This window comes from Somniosus microcephalus, chromosome 12 (assembly GCF_052327205.1).
Source record: "Somniosus microcephalus isolate GS21.2 chromosome 12, FLI_Smic_1.0, whole genome shotgun sequence".
NCBI classification, from domain to species: Eukaryota; Metazoa; Chordata; class Chondrichthyes; order Squaliformes; family Somniosidae; genus Somniosus; species Somniosus microcephalus.
The window spans coordinates 108,235,482-108,253,214 of NC_140998.1; the positions used below are offsets into that span (position 1 = coordinate 108,235,482).

The window sequence follows — 17,733 nt, forward strand, 5'->3', positions numbered from 1 at the left end:
AGCAAGTTACTGCTGTTATATTACTTTATATACCCACTTCTGAAGTTAATTCCAACAACAGCCTTATTTTGTGATGCACAACATGTACAAACGATTGTCTGCCTTAACGTAATGCCTTACGGCTTCAGAGGTTGGACATTGTCGGTACTCCTCCACACATCATTACACAATGTAAACATGGGGAGGCGTTCACTTCAAATTTTAGTCACGTATAGGAGTTGATTGGTTTGTAATTTATTTTTCACCAACTGAGTTTTAATCTAATATCTTGCATCTAATATTATACATTGTGCATAACATGACTTCCCATGATCAAAAATCCATTTATACTCAAAAGAGCAAGCCTGTTCTGTAACATTCATCTGGCTAAGAGTGAAAATGTAGAAAATCTATGAAAAGAAACTTGGTGATAACTGGATTGTTTTCATTATTAGGAAATATTCAGTAATTACTTAGTCGTGCCTTGCCTCAGCTCATCTGCTGCTGAAACCCTCATCCATGCCTTTGTTACCTCTAGATTTGACTATTCCAATGCACTCCTGGCTGGCCTCCCACATTCCAACCTACGTAAACATGAGGTCATCCAAAACTCAGCTTCCTGTGTCCTAACTCGCACCAAGTCCCGTTCGCCCATCACACACACCTACATTGGTTCCTGGTTAAGCAGTGCCTCGATTTCAAAATTCTCATCCTTGTTTTCATGGTCTTGCCCCTTCCTATCTCTCTAATCTCCTTCAGCCCCACAACCCCCCTGAGATACCTGCGCTCCTCTAATTCTGCCCTCTTGAGAATCCCTGATTATAATCGCTCAACCTTTGGTGACCGTGCTTTCTGTTGCCTAGGCCCTAAGCTCTGGAATTCCCTGCCTAAACTTGTCCACCTCTCTACCTCTCTTTCCTCCTGTAAGACGCTCCTTAAAACCTACCTCTTTGACTAAGCTTTTGGTCACCTGCCCTAATTTATCCTTATGTGGATCGGCGTCAAATTTTTTGTCTTAAAATACTACTCCTGTGCAGCGCCTTGGGACATTTTACTAAGTTAAAGGCGCTATATAAATACAAGTTGTTGTTGTACTTAGAATTGGTTTCACCCCCTTGAGTCATTTATTGTGTGGTTCACTTTTAAGACTTTTATCACTGTTCCATTGATTCTGCTATTAATACTGTTAAAGGAAATACATTTTCTAACATATGTATGTATACCAAGCATTTCACATTACGATATTAGACTACTTTGTGGAAGTGGAACATGGAATGGCATTGTCCTTGTTTTAGTATTGAATTATTGTTCCCGTACTATATTGAGAGCTTGGTGTTATTATTCCCACAAATATATTTTTCAGTATCTCCATAAATATGCTTTGAAATATGAACAAGTGTCACCTTGGCTGAGTGGCAGCACTCGCCTTTGAGTCAGAAAGTTGTGGATTCTAGCCCCACTCCAGAATTTGATAATCTAGGCAGGCACTTCATTGCAGTACTTAGGAAGTGTTGTATTGTTGGAGCAAGTTACTGCCGTTATACTACTTTATACCCACTTCTGAAGTTAATTCGAACAACAGCCTTATTTTGTGATGCACAACATGTACAAACGATTGTCTGCCTTAACGTAATACCTTTATGGCTTCAGAGGCTGGACATTGTGTAATGATGTGAAAACACGGGGAGGCGTTCACTTTTGGATGAAATGTTAAACTGAGGCTCTGTCTGCCTGTCCTGATCCCATAAATAATCTCAAGGCACTATTCAAAGAATAGGAGTTCTGCCAGCAATCATTTATTCCTCAACCAACAACAACTTGCATTTATAAAGCACCTTTTAACGTAGTAACACATCCCACAGCACTTCACAGGAGTGTTAGCAAACAAAATTTGACACCGAGCCACATAAGGAGATATTGGGGCAAGCTTGGTCAAAGAGGTAGGTTTTAGAGTGCCTTAAAGGAGGAAAGAGATATAGAGAGGCAGAGAGATTTAGGGAGGGAATTCCATAGCTTAGGGCCTTGGCAGCTAAAGGCAGAAACAGATGAACTAGTCATGTTGGGCCATGTATGCAAATTGACTGCAGATTTTGCCCACATAAGTGACTGCACTTCAAAAAGTACTTTAAAACAGCAAAATACTGCAGATGCTGAAAATCTGAACTAACAGAAAATGCTGGAAATACTCAGCAGGTCAGGCAGCATCTATGGATAGAGAAACAAAGTTAGTGTTTCAGGTTGATGACCTTTCATCAGAACTGGAAAAAGTTAAGAGATGTAACAGGTTTTAAGCAAGTATAGAGACGGGGGGGGGGGGAAGGAGAGGAAAGAACAAAAGGGAAGGTCTGTGATAGGGTGGAAGGCAGGAGAGATTAAATGATAAAAGGGATGATGGTACAAGGCAGGGGTGGTAATGGGACAAGTAAAGAAACAAAAAAATGGGTCTGGAGGAGGTGTAAATGGGAATAGGAGAATCATTACCAACAGATGCTGTCTGGAAAAAATGGGGGCAGTGGTTATGATCTGAAATTGTTGAACTCAATGAGGCTGTAAAGTGCCTGATCTGTTCCTCATTGGATCAGTGTAAGAAGTGGGAGTGGGAGCGGGGCGAAGAATTAAAATGACCGGCGACTGGAAGCTCCGGGTCGCGCTTGCGGACTGAATGGAGGTGATCCGCAAAGCAGTGACCCAATCTGCATTTGGTCTCCCCAATGTAGAGGAGACCGCATCATGAGCAGTGAATACAGTATGCTAAGTTGAAAGAAGTACAAATAAATCGCTGTTTCACCTGGAAGGAGTTTTTGGGGCCATGGACGGTGGGAAGGGAGGAAGTAAAAGGGCAGGTGTAAAAAGGCATTTCCTGCGCTTGCGTGGGAAGTTGCCGTGGGAATGGGAGGTTGGGTTGCACTTGTCCTCACCTTCGACCCACCAGCCTCCACATTCAACGGATAAGCCTCCGCCATTTCCGCCACCTCCAGCATGATGCCACCACCAAACACATCTTCCTATCCCCTCCCTTTCAGTATTCCGAAGGGACCGTTCCCTCCGCAACATCCTGGTCCAGTCCTCAATCACAGCCAACACCCCCCCCCCCCCCTTCCCACAGCACCTTCCCCTGCAAGCGCAGGAGATGTTACACCTGAAACGTTAATTTTGTTTCTCGCTCCACAGATGCTGCCTGACCTGCTGAGTATTTCCAGCATTTACTGCTTTTATTTCAAAAAGTACTTTGTTGAGTGTTAAGCTTTTTGAAATATCTCAAGGGCATAAATGCATTAAAGAAATGCTAGTCTTTCTTGCTTTCTTTCTAATTTGATGCATTGTCTACCTGATTCTACCTGGGAGGGAAAGCAGTGAGTGAGGAGGACATAAAAAACCTGCAAAAGGACATAGACAGGCTAAGTGAGTGGGCAGAAATTTGGCAGATGGAATATAATGTTGGAAAGTGTGAGGTTATGCACTTTGGCAGAAAAAATCAAAGAGCAAGTTATTATCTAAATGGAAAGAAACTGCAAAGTGCTACAGTACAAAGGGATCTGGGGGTCCTGGTGCATGAAACACAGAAGGTTAGTATGCAGGTACAGCAGGTGATCAGGAAGGCCAATGGAATCTTGGCTTTTATTGCAAGGGGGATGGAGTATAAAAGCAGGGAAGTCTTGCTTCAGTTATACAGGGTACTGGTGAGGCCACACCTGGAATACTGCATACAGTTTTGGTTTCCATATTTAAGAAAAGATATACTTGCTCTCGAGAGAGTTCAGAGAAGGTTCACTCGGTTGATTCCGGAGATGAGGGGGTTGACATATGAGGAAAGGTTGAGTAGGTTGGGCCTCTACTCATTGGAATTCAGAAGAATGAGAGGCGATCTTATCGAAACATATAAGATTGTGAGGGGGCTTGATTGAGTGGATGCGGGGAGGATGTCTCCACTGATGGGTGAGACTAGAACTAGGGGGCATAATCTTAGAATAAGGGGCTGCCCTTTCAAAACTGAGATGAGGAGAAACTTCTTCACTCAGAGGGTAGTAAATCTATGGAATTTGCTACCTCAGAGAGCTGTGGAAGCTGCAACATTAAATAAATTTAAAACGGAGATAGACAGTTTCCTAGCTGATAAGGGAATTAGGGGCTACGGGGAGCGGGCAGGGAAGTGGACGTGAGTCTAGGTTCGGATCAGCCATGATCCTATTGAATGGCGGAGCAGGCCCGAGGGGCCGTATGGCCTACTCTTGCTCCTACTTCTTATGTTCTTATTCGGGACACCCTGAGAATGTGATGGGCACTTTACAGATGCATATTCATTCTTCTTTACAGTAACTGAATTGTGCCTTTTTAATGTAAGGAATCTCTTTCTTAGTACAAGGCAGTGATTTCATTTGCAATCTGTGTTTACATTTGGTTTGTTTGCCTGGATTTTTTTATAAGGCGAATATTTAATAAAGCAGAATATATCATGAGCAGTTGATCTAATAACCAGTAATTTTAACTTTTCTAGATATGAACCAGTAATTATCTGATGCTGATTGCTAGATTTACTTCTAGAATATGATTTTTATGGGTGGGAGCTGTCCACATAGTGACCATTATTCATGTAGGAACATAGGAACAGGAGCAGGGCATTCAGTCCCTCGAGCCTGCTCTGCCATTCAATGAGATCATGGCTGATCTGTATCCTCACTCCGTCCACCTGCCTTGGCTCCATATTCTTTTATACCCTTGTCCAGCAAAAACCTATGGATCTCAGCTTTAAAATGATTAATTGAGCTAGCATCTACTGCTTTTGTGGGAGAGAGTATATGCCTGGGCAGTGTATTGGGAAACTGTTTGCATGGAGGATATAACAGCCAAACCTGATCCTGCCCTCCCCTAATGGTCACGTGCACTTTTAGCAGGAGTCTGAGTCACGGCTAATTTTCTGTCCTAACTTAATAGCCTATCTCTGATATTAGCTAACTTGGTTGGTGGCTCAGAAATGTTAACTTTACCTTTTGAACCATAGGGACCAATACCTATTGGGTAGTACAAATTTCCCCTCTGAAATCTATCAGACTATTTTGTTTGAATGTTTCATTAATAATGCAGCTGTTGGCAAGAAGGATATTTACTCCTGCATTATGCACATCTTGTGTTTGCTTTAGTTTCACAAAACTGAGAAAAGTACTAAACGACTATAGGAATACTTGCATTTTTAAGAATGGTATTTATGTTTAGTACCCTTACTTGAGATAGACCCAGTGAGTTATTGATGCCAATTGTGACTTATAATTTATGGATTGTTCATAATATGTATCTTTCTTAAAAAAAACACAAGTCTTTTAACCATTCTGAAAAGCGTGTTGTAAATAATTATGAAAACCTTGCATCCTTTCAATCCTTTATTATACATGGAGTATTGGCCCCAAGTACTGTTATGTACTCTTGAGAGTTATAATTACAGAAATATAAAATAGCAGGCCATTGTAGATATTTTGGTATTCATGTCACTAGTTCAATTATATTCATTATTATTTATCTTTCTTTGTCTGACTTTTAAATAAATGGAGTTTTTGAGCAAATAATACAACCTTTTACAGGGGTAGCCAAACCATCAGTGTAAATTTCTTCAAAATCTATTGTTACTTGCACAATTTTTTTTCTTAACTCCTAGTTAATTATTTTCAAAATTACACAAAATTGAATAACATTTGGCAACCTCTACAGCTCAGTTACTGTATAAAATTTGATTTAAAGCTAGATGGAGAATTTGATACAAATAAGCAAGTTTTGACCAGTTATAAAATAGGTGATCAGGAGAACATTTTTGTTTTTTTCTCTCTTGAAAGTAGGGGTGTAGGGAAAGTGTCATGAAGATTGGTAAGCTGTAGCCTTCCACCTGGTTATTACTGTCATGAGTAGACCTGTTCTTTTCATTTGTTCCAAGTGTTAGCACTTCTGCGCATCTGTCTGCACTGCCAGTTGGTGGTAAGTAGTTAACAGGTGACAGATGAAAAAGACAATGTCGTAAATGAAGAGTGCCTTCAGGATGAGTAACTGCAGAGATGAGTAATACTGAGCTAATGATCGCTGGTGCTTGTTTGAAGTATGATTTAGAAGTAGTGAGGAAGAGAGATAACCTTATGGTATTGATAGTATTTCTTGCATGTACGCATTTAAAAACAAAAATTATGCAACAGTAATTTTAACACATTTGAGCATTACTTTGGCGCTGGAAAATGCTGCAAGCTATTTTCAGGTTTCTTAAAAGCTGTTTTAATTTTTTATCTTTTTTTCCTTTTGCCTTCCCTTTGTTTCTCTGCAGAGTTCCATGGTGCCTCAAAATCTCTAGTTCGGAGGCTATAACTGTCTGGGTTTAGGACTAATTGATCCTGAAGCACCTTTTAAGTATTTGTGAATGCATTTTGAGTGAGGCAACTCAGTTTGTTTTATCTTAGTTGAGATGGAGAACCTCACTTCTGACTGGTCAGTTCTCAGCCAGGCCAGCAAGATCAAACTCCCTACCAATAGTGGCTAGTAGTTTTGAATAACAGAGTCATGGGACTCAGATCCAGTTACCATCTGGTTTGGAGACAGCTGTTCTGCTTGTACTGGATAACTGAATTTTCAGTTTATCTTTGTTTTAACATTAGAATTGATCATGTTAAACTGAATCATTTCTCAGATTGAATGAAGATTTAATATTTGATTTTTTTTGCAGCATTTGATATACAGTCCACTTGTAATTCAAAGTTGCTTAATTCAAATGTTTTGATTCAATATTTTTTCACTCAATTCCCATTTTGCTTTGTAACTTACATTGTTTAATTCAATTCTTTAGGAGTAGACTTAAATTATACAGTAGTGGTGTCAGTCATGAGTTTGTAGAATCTTCTACGATAGTTTATTTTACCTTGATCGTTGAAACCATTCTTTATTGGATCCGATGTTGGTATAGTTGTTAGCTGGATAATTTGCATTTAATATTTAATCTTTTGATATACATTTTTAAATTGCTCTTTTTGTTCACCCCAAAGTCAAGCGTAGAATTTTGATGGAGGGGAAGGTCATTGTTCATCACTGATGTAACGGTTTCATTTTGATGTTGAACTTTGTATTGTAAGTGACGTTTGCCACTAACGCTATTAAAGAGTTGTATAAATAATATATATGGCAGCACTTAGTGGTTTATGTAAAAAAAACACAAGCTGACATTAGGCACATTTGAGTAATTGAAGCCTAATCTACTGATTTATTTTTTAACCAGAAAACCATGTTACTGATCTAGTTTGCACCACTCATCAATTAATTTTACCAGTATATTTGTTGGGTTGAAAAGATAAATATTACATTTTACTGTGTGGTGACTTGCCATGGTCAAAGGTCTATACTCCATGATACTGTATAAAGTACTGAGATGCAGTTATTTCTTTTCCCAGTTGGAATGCTTGGAGTGCATGTTCTGGTGTGCTGAGAAATAGTTGCTCCACCGACTGTAGTTTATTATGTATATATATCATAGCTCTATTATAATGGATTTTTTAATACTCTTATCTCCTGACTGGCAGTTATGCATGCATTTACAATGTATTTAGCATTTTTTTTTCTTTATTTGATGGATTTGTTTCTTCCTTATGCTGAAATTCTGCCCTTCAGTTGAGTTTTGCCAGTAGGCTTCAAAGGAACGTTAGGAAGAACAGTTTAAAACATTAGCGCTGTTTATGCACGTAAAGCATTGTGTGATTTTGGGAGTTGAAAGTGCTGATTTTAGAAATAATTCACAGCAGATAAACCATTGGTATGCAGTCTACAGTCAGGCTATTGTGATTAACTTCAAGATGTGTTCTTTTTGTTAAAATAGTGAGTGCTGGCTTGCAGAAGTTATTGATTCAGACAGAATAATGGAGCAAAATTATCAGTAGTAGTTACTATTGTTAACCAAAGGCATATTAATAATTGTGCAGTTTTAACTGATGATAGGTCAGAATTTCCTGTCAAAATAACCATTATTTATACATAAATGGTACAGCAACTTCAGGCAAGGAGGAGATGTGTGGTTAAATGCGAATATCCAAAAGTTGCTGTCCGAGTTGTGCCGCTCTGTCATTAGCTTCCTGAAAATGGCATTTTGTTTTCTGCCTCACTATTGACATGCATTGAATGTCATGTTGGAATAAACGGGTCTTTTTCTGAGTGGCAGGCAGTGACTAGTGGGGTACCGCAGGGATCGGTGCTAGGACCCCAGCTATTCACAATATATATTAATGATCTAGACAAGGGAACTAGATGTAATATCTCCAAGTTTGCAGACGACACAAAGCTGGGTGGGCGTGTGTGCTGTGAGGAGGGTGCAGAGAAACTCCAGTATGATTTGGACAGGTTGGGTGATTGGGTAGATGCATGGCAGATGTAGTATAATGTGGATAAATGCGAGGTTATCCACTTTGGTGGCAAAAACAGGAAGACAGATTATTATCTGAATGGCAATAGATTGGGAAAAGGGGAAGTGCAACGAGACCTGGGTGTCCTTGTGCACCAGTCGCTGAAGGTAAGCATGCAGGTGCAGCAGGCGGTTAAGAAGGCAAATGGTATGTTGGCCTTCATAGCGAGAGGATTTGAGTACAGGAGCAAGGATGTCTTGCTGCAGTTGTACAGGGCCTTGGTGAGACCACACCTTGAGTATTGTGTGCAGTTTTGGTCACCTTATCTGAGGAAGGATGTTCTTGCCATGGAGGGAGTGCAGCGAAGATTCACCAGACTGATACCTGGGATGGCAGGAATGACGTATGAAGAGAGATTGAGTCGATTAGGCTTATATTCGCTAGAGTTTAGAAGAATGAGAGGGGATCTCATTGAAACTTATAAAATTCTAACAGGACTAGACAGACTAGATGCAGGAAGGATGTTCCTGATGGCAGGGGAGTCCAGAACCAGGGGGTCACAGTCTAAGGATAAGGGGTAAGCCATTTAGGACTGAGATGAGGAGAAATTTCTTCACCCAGAGAGTGGTGAACCTGTGGAATTCTCTACCACAGAAGGCAGTTGAGGTCAACTTATTAAATATATTCAAGGAGGAGTTAGATATATTTCTTAAGGCTAAAGGGATATGGGGAGAAAGCAGGGACAGGGTACTGAATTTGGATGATCAGCCATGATCTCATTAAGTGGCGGAACAGGCTCGAGGGGCCGAATGGCCTACTCCTGCTCCTATCTTAAGAACATAAGTAGGAGCAGGAGTAGGTCATACGGCCCCTCGGGCCTGCTCCGCCATTCAATAGGATCATGGCTGATCCGAATCTAGACTCACGTCCACTTCCCTGCCCGCTCCCCGTAACCCCTAATTCCCTTATCTGCTAGGAAACTGTCTATCTCCATTTTAAATTTATTTAATGTTGCAGCTTCCGCAGCTCTCTGGGGTAGCAAATTCCATAGATTTACTACCCTCTGAGTGAAGAAGTTTCTCCTCGTCTCAGTTTTGAAAGGGCAGCCCCTTATTCTTAGATTATGCCCCCTAGTTCTAGTCTCACCCATCAGTGGAAACATCCTCACCGCAGCCACCCGATCAAGCCCCCTCACAATCTTATATGTTTCGATAAGATCGCCTCTCATTCTTCTGAACTCCAATGAGTAGAGTCCCAACCTACTCAACCTTTCCTCATACGTCAACCCCCTCATCTCTGGAATCAACCGAGTGAACCTTCTCTGAACCGCCTCGAGAGCAAGTATATCTTAAATATGGAAACCAAAACTGCATGCAGTATTCCAGGTGTGGCCTCACCAATACTTCTATGTTTCTATGAAGTTGCTGTATTTGCGTGGTAGGTACAAACTAAACCCGCAGCAGATACTCGGGGCTAGTAATTAGTAGTGTATGTACCCTTTTAACAATGTGATCATTGTTAATTACTGCCAATAAACCTCCCTGGCACTGAGAATGAACTATTACGTGTGAAGTCTCATTCCTTCAGTTTTTGATTTTTCAGGGAGATTTAAAAATGTTTTATATTTAAAATATATTTTTTTTCTTTTCCTTTCTGCCTCCTGTATAGCTCAATCCAATCTTTTTTTCCCCTCTCTTCATTTCTGTTTCTGTACCTGATTTGACATTGAATTCACCCCTTTAATTCACCCTCCTTCTCAGTTCTTCCTGTGTTTATTTCTCAATCATTAAAATCTCATTGATTAAGGAAATGCTCTCTTCGTCCCGCTGTTCACTCTGGTCCCAGATGCCTGTTTCCCTTGCCATGCCGTTATCAGTTCGCACTTGGGCAAAACTTTTTGAGCTGAAGGGTGCAAGGGCAAGTAAATGGCTAATACCATTAGATGCCCTGCTACAGCAAATTCTGGCCCATTAATCTAGCTTCTCTGTGCCATTTTCTCACCTGCAGCCCATGTTGTCAGTATTTGCTACTGTACAAAAATGTTGAAATAGGACAACATTATTTTATTCTAGTTCTAACGGTAAAAAAAATACAGAAAATGTTGGAAACAGGAATGTCAACATCTGTGAAGAGAACAGACAAGCCAATGTTTTGGATTGGGCCCTACTTCAGAACTGAGGTTAGGTAACTGGGGTTAGTTGTGCTAGAATGAACTTGAATGTGCTAAACATAGTTCAGAGATCACATTTTGACTCTTTGGGTTTTATTTAGTAAATGGTATGTATTTCTTCAAAAATGTTGTATTTTGTTTTTACTGAACAAAACTCAAATTCTTTCATTTGCTGACTGCATTAAGACATTTTACCAAGTACCCAGTCAAGTCAGTTCGGCAGCCTTCGAAAGGGTTCCATTAATACTTTTCTGTAACGAGTGGTTAGGAGGGGTGACACATTAGCTTGGAGTGATTGGTCTTCTGATTTATTATTTTCTTTCTCTGTCATTGTGGGTTTGGCTGAGGTTGTGAGCTCACGGTGTGGGAAATCATCAGGAAAACTTGCATCCTTTCAGTCTAACTTGACATGCTGCTATTTATTGCATTAAAAAAACTCCAGAATTTTCTGAGAAGAGCAACAAATGATTTCTTAGATTAATGTATACCAGAGGCAGTAGGTCATGGTATTATTGCTGTGGTTTCACAATGAAGTAATACTCCATTGTGAATGGCATTACCTATCCAGAAATTGATTCCAATACAGTTAATGAAGTACTTTTGAAATGTAGTCACTGTTGTAATGTAAAAATAAGTATGATATATTGTACTGAGTGGCCCTGTTTGGGGACTCCGTAGTACATACAGTATTTGGAAAAGGCAGGAGGATCAGTGGATACCCATTTTGAGGTGCTCATGGAAAGTATCTGTGTTTATCAAACTTTTATTTTTGTAAAACAGACTTGCTACCTACTTTTTGAGATATCCAAAATAAACCACTTTTTGTGATTCATCTATACTTGCTTTCTTCAGTTGGAGAGGTAGAACAAATGCAAATAAAAGTACATTGAAGTATAGTGAAATCCTGTATCTAGAGTAAGGACGAACAAAAGTTAGTTATAACAAATCTGAGGAATAGCTCCTCTAGAACTGTTGAAATCAGGAACCATTTGAGAAGCAGTATATGAAAAACTTGCTAAAAATCAATTTACATACATTTGGCTATTGTTTACTTTTTGAGATGATACTTTCAGTTTTAACAAATTCATTGTCAATTATGATTAAGTATTGATAAAACATCAATACAGATGTATTTCTGATTGTTTTCATTCTTTATAAAATATTTTCTTTAACTTTTATACCCCATAGTCATGTAATTACATAGAATTTATGGACAGTAATGTCAATTATTACATGATAACTGTGTTTTAAAGCCAAATACGTTTTGGTATGAAAAGGTCTCTGTTCAAGGTAATTTGTCTTTTGCAACATTTCTGTGTTTAAATATACTAGTTGGTTAGCCTCCATGGTGTCGTGGCTAGTCACATGGCCATGGAAGACAGAGTGACGTCTCTATGGATCTAGATCTGTACTTAGACTTAAGGTATTCTATCAACTTCTGAATACTGTAGTTTGAGGACTGAAGTCTGGGATGATTTGAGGCTGTCAAAACTTTATACCTGGGATGATTGCTGTAACTCATGATTTGTTCTAGGTCCATATATCCATATTTTTGACTATCCTTTCACTTTGAAATGTTTTTAGTTTAATTTTCAAGAACGGGCATTCCTGTTGTCTTTAACAAATGTAATTCAAAGTGCACCTTGTGCATATGTGAATTACTATTTTTGAATCTCTTTCACATTATGTTTTGGTTATAATATTTGCTCAGAGACCACAGTGTATTTCACAGATTAGTGAATATGTGAAACAGCGTCCCTGGAAAAGATTTAGATTTTGTATTGATTAATACCTTTAGAAAAGAACTGGATAAATGGTTCTGAATGCGACTGAAGGTTATAAGAACTTGTACAATTGATTAATAGCTGTATGGAATACAGTGAGCTCTTGGATTGTGAAAATATTGTACTAAAGAAGACAACTGATTGCAGATGAATAATGTACGATGTAAGATTGGAGTATTGTTTGATTTACCTTTGGTGGGAAAGGAGAAGCTTTGTAGAACTTGTCCTTAGCCAATTCAATAGGTCTGGTACAGAGGATTGTACAGCTGTATTAAGGACCAGTGTTTTGTGAATGTTGGGTCAGTTGAACTTTTCAAGACTGAGATCGACATTTTTAGGTAAGGGTATCAAGGGATATGGTCAAATGCGGTTAAATGGATTTGAGGTACAGATTAGTCATTATCTGATTGAATGGTGGAACTGTCTTGAGGGGCTGAATGGCCTACTCATGTTCTTGTTTTTTTGGGGCTGAATGTCCTTTTCTCGGTCTGTTTTCTTATATGCTAACTGTAAATTAAATGTATGTTGGTCATTGATAGAGCTGTTCTGGTAGAACTTTTGTTGTACAAACTTACATCTATCTATCTATCTATATATATAAAGCGGCTCTTCTGTCTGTCCCGATGTCTGTCTGTCTGTGTTCCATACGTTTGAAAGTTATAGAGCGTACCGACGCGCGCGTCGCCTCAAAAGAAAGATTGCCATTCCGGACCGGTCATAGGCGTAGTTACGTTTCGGCCGGACAAAAATCGCGCCCGCGGTATCCAAAAAACGTTCAGCGTTCCGCTCATTAGCATCTTATTAGCGACCGTGTGACGTCGAGGTCGACCAATCGGACGGCCGGTTCCTGGCGCGTGCCATCCTACAGTTGAGTGTCGAGTGACCTGACGGTCGACCAGTCGGTGTGTGTGTGGGCGGGCCTTATCGTTCTGAACCGAGGTGAGTGGCCGCCATCTTGATTTTTCACGATTTTTTCCCCCACACTTTCAGTGTGTTAGGGAACTAAGGTAAGTATTTGAATTATGTGTTAGGTAATTAATTAACAATTTATTAGAGTTTTATATTGTGTTTAGCAACCCCCCCCCTCCTCCTCACCCGGGGTTTGGGGGGGGGGGGGGGGGAGAGGGAGGTGAGAGAGGGGGAGAGAGGGGGAGAGAAGAGGGGGGGTGCGGGGAGAAGGGAGAGAGGGGGAGAGGAGAGAGGGGGGCAGGGAGAGGAGAGAGGCTCTTTCCCCCCCAGCGCGCAGGGAGAGGAGAGAGGCTCTTTCCCCCCCAGCGCGCGCGCGCTTTCCCCCCAGTCCCTCTCGCGCGCGCGCTCTCCCGCCATTAACCCTCGCGTGCGCGCTCTCCCGCCATTACCCCTCGCGTGCGCGCTCTCCCGCCATTACCCCTCGCTGTGCGCGCGCTCTCCCGCCATTACCCCTCGCGTGCGCGCGCTCTCCCCCCAGTCCCCCTCGCGCGCAGCGCTCTCCCCCCAGTCCCCCTCGCGCGCGCGCTCTCCCCCCAGTACCCCTCGCGCGCGCGCTCTCCCCCCAGTCCCCCTCGCGCGCGCGCTCTCCCCCCAGTCCCCCTCGCGCGCGCGCGCTCTCCCCCAGTCCCCCTCGCGCGCGCGCTCTCCCCCCCAGTCCCCCTCGCAGCGCGCGCTCTCCCCCCAGTCCCCCTCGCGCGCGCGCTCTCCCCCCAGTCCCCCTCGCGCGCAGCGCTCTCCCCCCAGTCCCCCTCGCGCGCGCGCTCTCCCCCCAGTCCCCCTCGCGCGCGCGCTCTCCCCCCAGTCCCCCTCGCTGCGCGCGCTCTCCCCCCAGTCCCCCTCGCGCGCGCGCTCTCCCCCCAGTCCCCCTCGCGCGCGCGCTCTCCCCCCAGTCCCCCTCGCGCGCGCGCTCTCCCCCAGTCCCCCTCGCGCGCGCGCTCTCCCCCCAGTCCCCCTCGCGCGCGCGCTCTCCCCCCAGTCCCCCTCGCGCGCGCGCTCTCCCCCCAGTCCCCCTCGCGCGCGCGCTCTCCCCCCAGTCCCCCTCGCGCGCGCGCTCTCCCCCCAGTCCCCCTCGCGCGCGCGCTCTCCCCCCAGTCCCCCTCGCGCGCGCGCTCTCCCCCCAGTCCCCCTCGCGCGCGCGCTCTCCCCCCAGTCCCCCTCGCGCGCGGGCTCTCCCCCCAGTCCCCCTCGCGCGCGGGCTCTCCCCCCAGGCCCCTCGCGCGCGGGCTCTCCCCCCAGTCCCCCTCGCGCGCGCGCTCTCCCCCCAGTCCCCCTCGCGCGCGCGCTCTCCCCCCAGTCCCCCTCGCGCGCGCGCTCTCCCCCCAGTCCCCCTCGCGCGCGCGCTCTCCCCCCAGTCCCCCTCGCGCGCGCGCTCTCCCCCCAGTCCCCCTCGCGCGCGCGCTCTCCCCCCAGTCCCCCTCGCGCGCGCGCTCTCCCCCCAGTCCCCCTCGCGCGCGCGCTCTCCCCCCAGGTCCCCCTCGCGCGCGCGCTCTCCCCCCAGTCCCCCTCGCGCGCGCGCTCTCCCCCCAGTCCCCCTCGCGCGCGCGCTCTCCCCCCAGTCCCCCTCGCGCGCGCGCTCTCCCCCCAGTCCCCCTCGCGCGCGCGCTCTCCCCCCAGTCCCCCTCGCGCGCGCGCTCTCCCCCCAGTCCCCCTCGCGCGCGCGCTCTCCCCCCAGTCCCCCTCGCGCGCGCGCTCTCCCCCCAGTCCCCCTCGCGCGCGCGCTCTCCCCCCAGTCCCCCTCGCGCGCGCGCTCTCCCCCCAGTCCCCCTCGCGCGCGCGCTCTCCCCCCAGTCCCCCTCGCGCGCGCGCTCTCCCCCCAGTCCCCCTCGCGCGCGCGCTCTCCCCCCAGTCCCCCTCGCGCGCGCGCTCTCCCCCCAGTCCCCCTCGCGCGCGCGCTCTCCCCCCCAGTGCCCCTCGCGCGCGCGCTCTCCCCCCAGTCCCCCTCCCGCGCGCGCTCTCCCCCCAGTCCCCCTCCCGCGCGCGCTCTCCCCCCAGTCCCCCTCCCGCGCGCGCTCTCCCCCCAGTCCCCCTCCCGCGCGCGCTCTCCCCCCAGTCCCCCTCCCGCGCGCGCTCTCCCCCCAGTCCCCCTCCCGCGCGCGCTCTCCCCCCAGTCCCCCTCCCGCGCGCAGCTCTCCCCCCAGTCCCCCTCCCGCGCGCGCTCTCCCCCCAGTCCCCCTCCCGCGCGCGCTCTCCCCCCAGTCCCCCTCCCGCGCGCGCTCTCCCCCCAGTCCCCCTCCCGCGCGCGCTCTCCCCCCAGTCCCCCTCCCGCGCGCGCTCTCCCCCCAGTCCCCCTCCCGCGCGCGCTCTCCCCCCAGTCCCCCTCCCGCGCGCGCTCTCCCCCCAGTCCCCCTCCCGCGCGCGCTCTCCCCCCAGTCCCCCTCCCGCGCGCGCTCTCCCCCCAGTCCCCCTCCCGCGCGCGCTCTCCCCCCAGTCCCCCTCCCGCGCGCGCTCTCCCCCCAGTCCCCCTCCCGCGCGCGCTCTCCCCCCAGTCCCCCTCCCGCGCGCGCTCTCCCCCCAGTCCCCCTCCCGCGCGCGCCTCTCCCCCCAGTCCCCCTCCCGCGCGCGCTCTCCCCCCAGTCCCCCTCCCGCGCGCGCTCTCCCCCCAGTCCCCCTCCCGCGCGCGCTCTCCCCCCAGTCCCCCTCCCGCGCGCGCTCTCCCCCCAGTCCCCCTCCCGCGCGCGCTCTCCCCCCAGTCCCCCTCCCGCGCGCGCTCTCCCCCCAGTCCCTCTCGCGCGCGCGCTCTCCCCCCGTCCCTCTCGCGCGCGCGCTCTCCCCCAGTCCCCCTCGCGCGCGCGCTCTCCCCCCAGTCCCCCTCGCGCGCGCGCTCTCCCCCCAGTCCCCCTCGCGCGCGCGCTCTCCCCCCAGTCCCCCTCGCGCGCGCGCTCTCCCCCCAGTCCCCCTCGCGCGCGCGCTCTCCCCCCAGTCCCCCTCGCGCGCGCGCTCTCCCCCCAGTCCCCCTCGCGCGCGCGCTCTCTCCCCCCAGTCCCCCTCGCGCGCGCGCTCTCCCCCCAGTCCCTCTCGCGCGCGCTCTCCCCCAGTCCCTCTCGCTCGTGCGCGCTCTCCCCCCAGTCCCGCGCGCGCGCTCTCCCCCAGTCCCTCTCGCGCGCGCTCTCCCCCCAGTCCCTCTCGCGCGCGCTCTCCCCCCAGTCCCTCTCGCGCGCGCAGCGCGCGCTCTCCCCCCAGTCCCTCTCGCGCGCGCGCTCTCCCCCCAGTCCCTCTCGCACGCGCGCGCTCTCCCCCAGTCCCTCTCGCGCGCGCTCTCCCCCCAGTCCCTCTCGCGCGCGCGCTCTCCCCCCAGTCCCTCTCGCGCGCGCGCTCTCCCCCCAGTCCCTCTCGCTCGTGTGCGCTTTCCCCCAGTCCCTCTCGCGCGCGCTCTCCCCCCAGTCCCCCTCGCGCGCGCTCTCCCCCCAGTCCCCCTCGCGCGCGCGCGCTCTCCCCCCGGTCCCCCTCGCGCGCGCGCGCTCTCCCCCCGGTCCCCCTCGCGCGCGCGCGCTCTCCCCCCGGTCCCCCTCGCGCGCGCTCTCCCCCCGGTCCCCCTCGCGCGCGCTCTCCCCCCGGTCCCCCTCGCGCGCGCGCGCTCTCCCCCCGGTCCCCCTCGCGCGCTCTCCCCCCGGTCCCCCTCGCGCGCCGCGCGCGCGCTCTCCCCCCGGTCCCCCTCGCGCGCGCTCTCCCCCCGGTCCCCCTCGCGCGCGCTCTCCCCCCGGTCCCCCTCGCGCGCGCTCTCCCCCCGGTCCCCCTCGCGCGCGCTCTCCCCCCGGTCCCCCTCGCGCGCGCTCTCCCCCCGGTCCCCCTCGCGCGCGCTCTCCCCCCGGTCCCCCTCGCGCGCGCTCTCCCCCCGGTCCCCCTCGCGCGCGCTCTCCCCCCGGTCCCCTCGCGCGCGCTCTCCCCCCGGTCCCCCTCGCGCGCGCTCTCCCCCCGGTCCCCCTCGCGCGCGCTCTCCCCCCGGTCCCCCTCGCGCGCGCTCTCCCCCCGGTCCCCCTCGCGCGCGCGCGCTCTCCCCCCGGTCCCCCTCGCGCGCGCGCGCTCTCCCCCCGGTCCCCCTCGCGCGCGCGCGCTCTCCCCCCGGTCCCCCTCGCGCGCGCGCGCTCTCCCCCCGGTCCCCCTCGCGCGCGCGCGCTCTCCCCCCAGTCCCCCTCCCGCGCGCGCTCTCCCCCCAGTCCCCCTCCCGAGCGCGCTCTCCCCCAGTCCCCCTCCCGCGCGCGCTCTCCCCCCAGTCCCTCTCGCGCGCGCGCGCTCTCCCCCCAGTCCCTCTCGCGCGCGCGCTCTCCCCCCGGTCCCCCTCGCGCGCGCGCGCGCTCTCCCCCCGGTCCCCCTCGCGCGCGCGCGCTCTCCCCCCGGTCCCCCTCGCGCGCGCGCGCTCTCCCCCCGGTCCCCCTCGCGCGCGCGCGCTCTCCCCCCGGTCCCCCTCGCGCGCGCGCGCTCTCCCCCCGGTCCCCCTCGCGCGCGCTCTCCCCCCCGGTCCCCCTCCCGCGCGCTCTCC

The 17,733-nt window shown here is 50.1% G+C and overlaps 1 protein-coding gene across 6 annotated transcripts in view; it reads left to right on the forward strand.

Moving 5' to 3' along the window:
• Nucleotides 1–17,733, forward strand: part of strn3 (striatin, calmodulin binding protein 3) — a 254,149-nt gene that overhangs the window by 24,508 nt on the left and 211,908 nt on the right. The window lies entirely within an intron of this gene.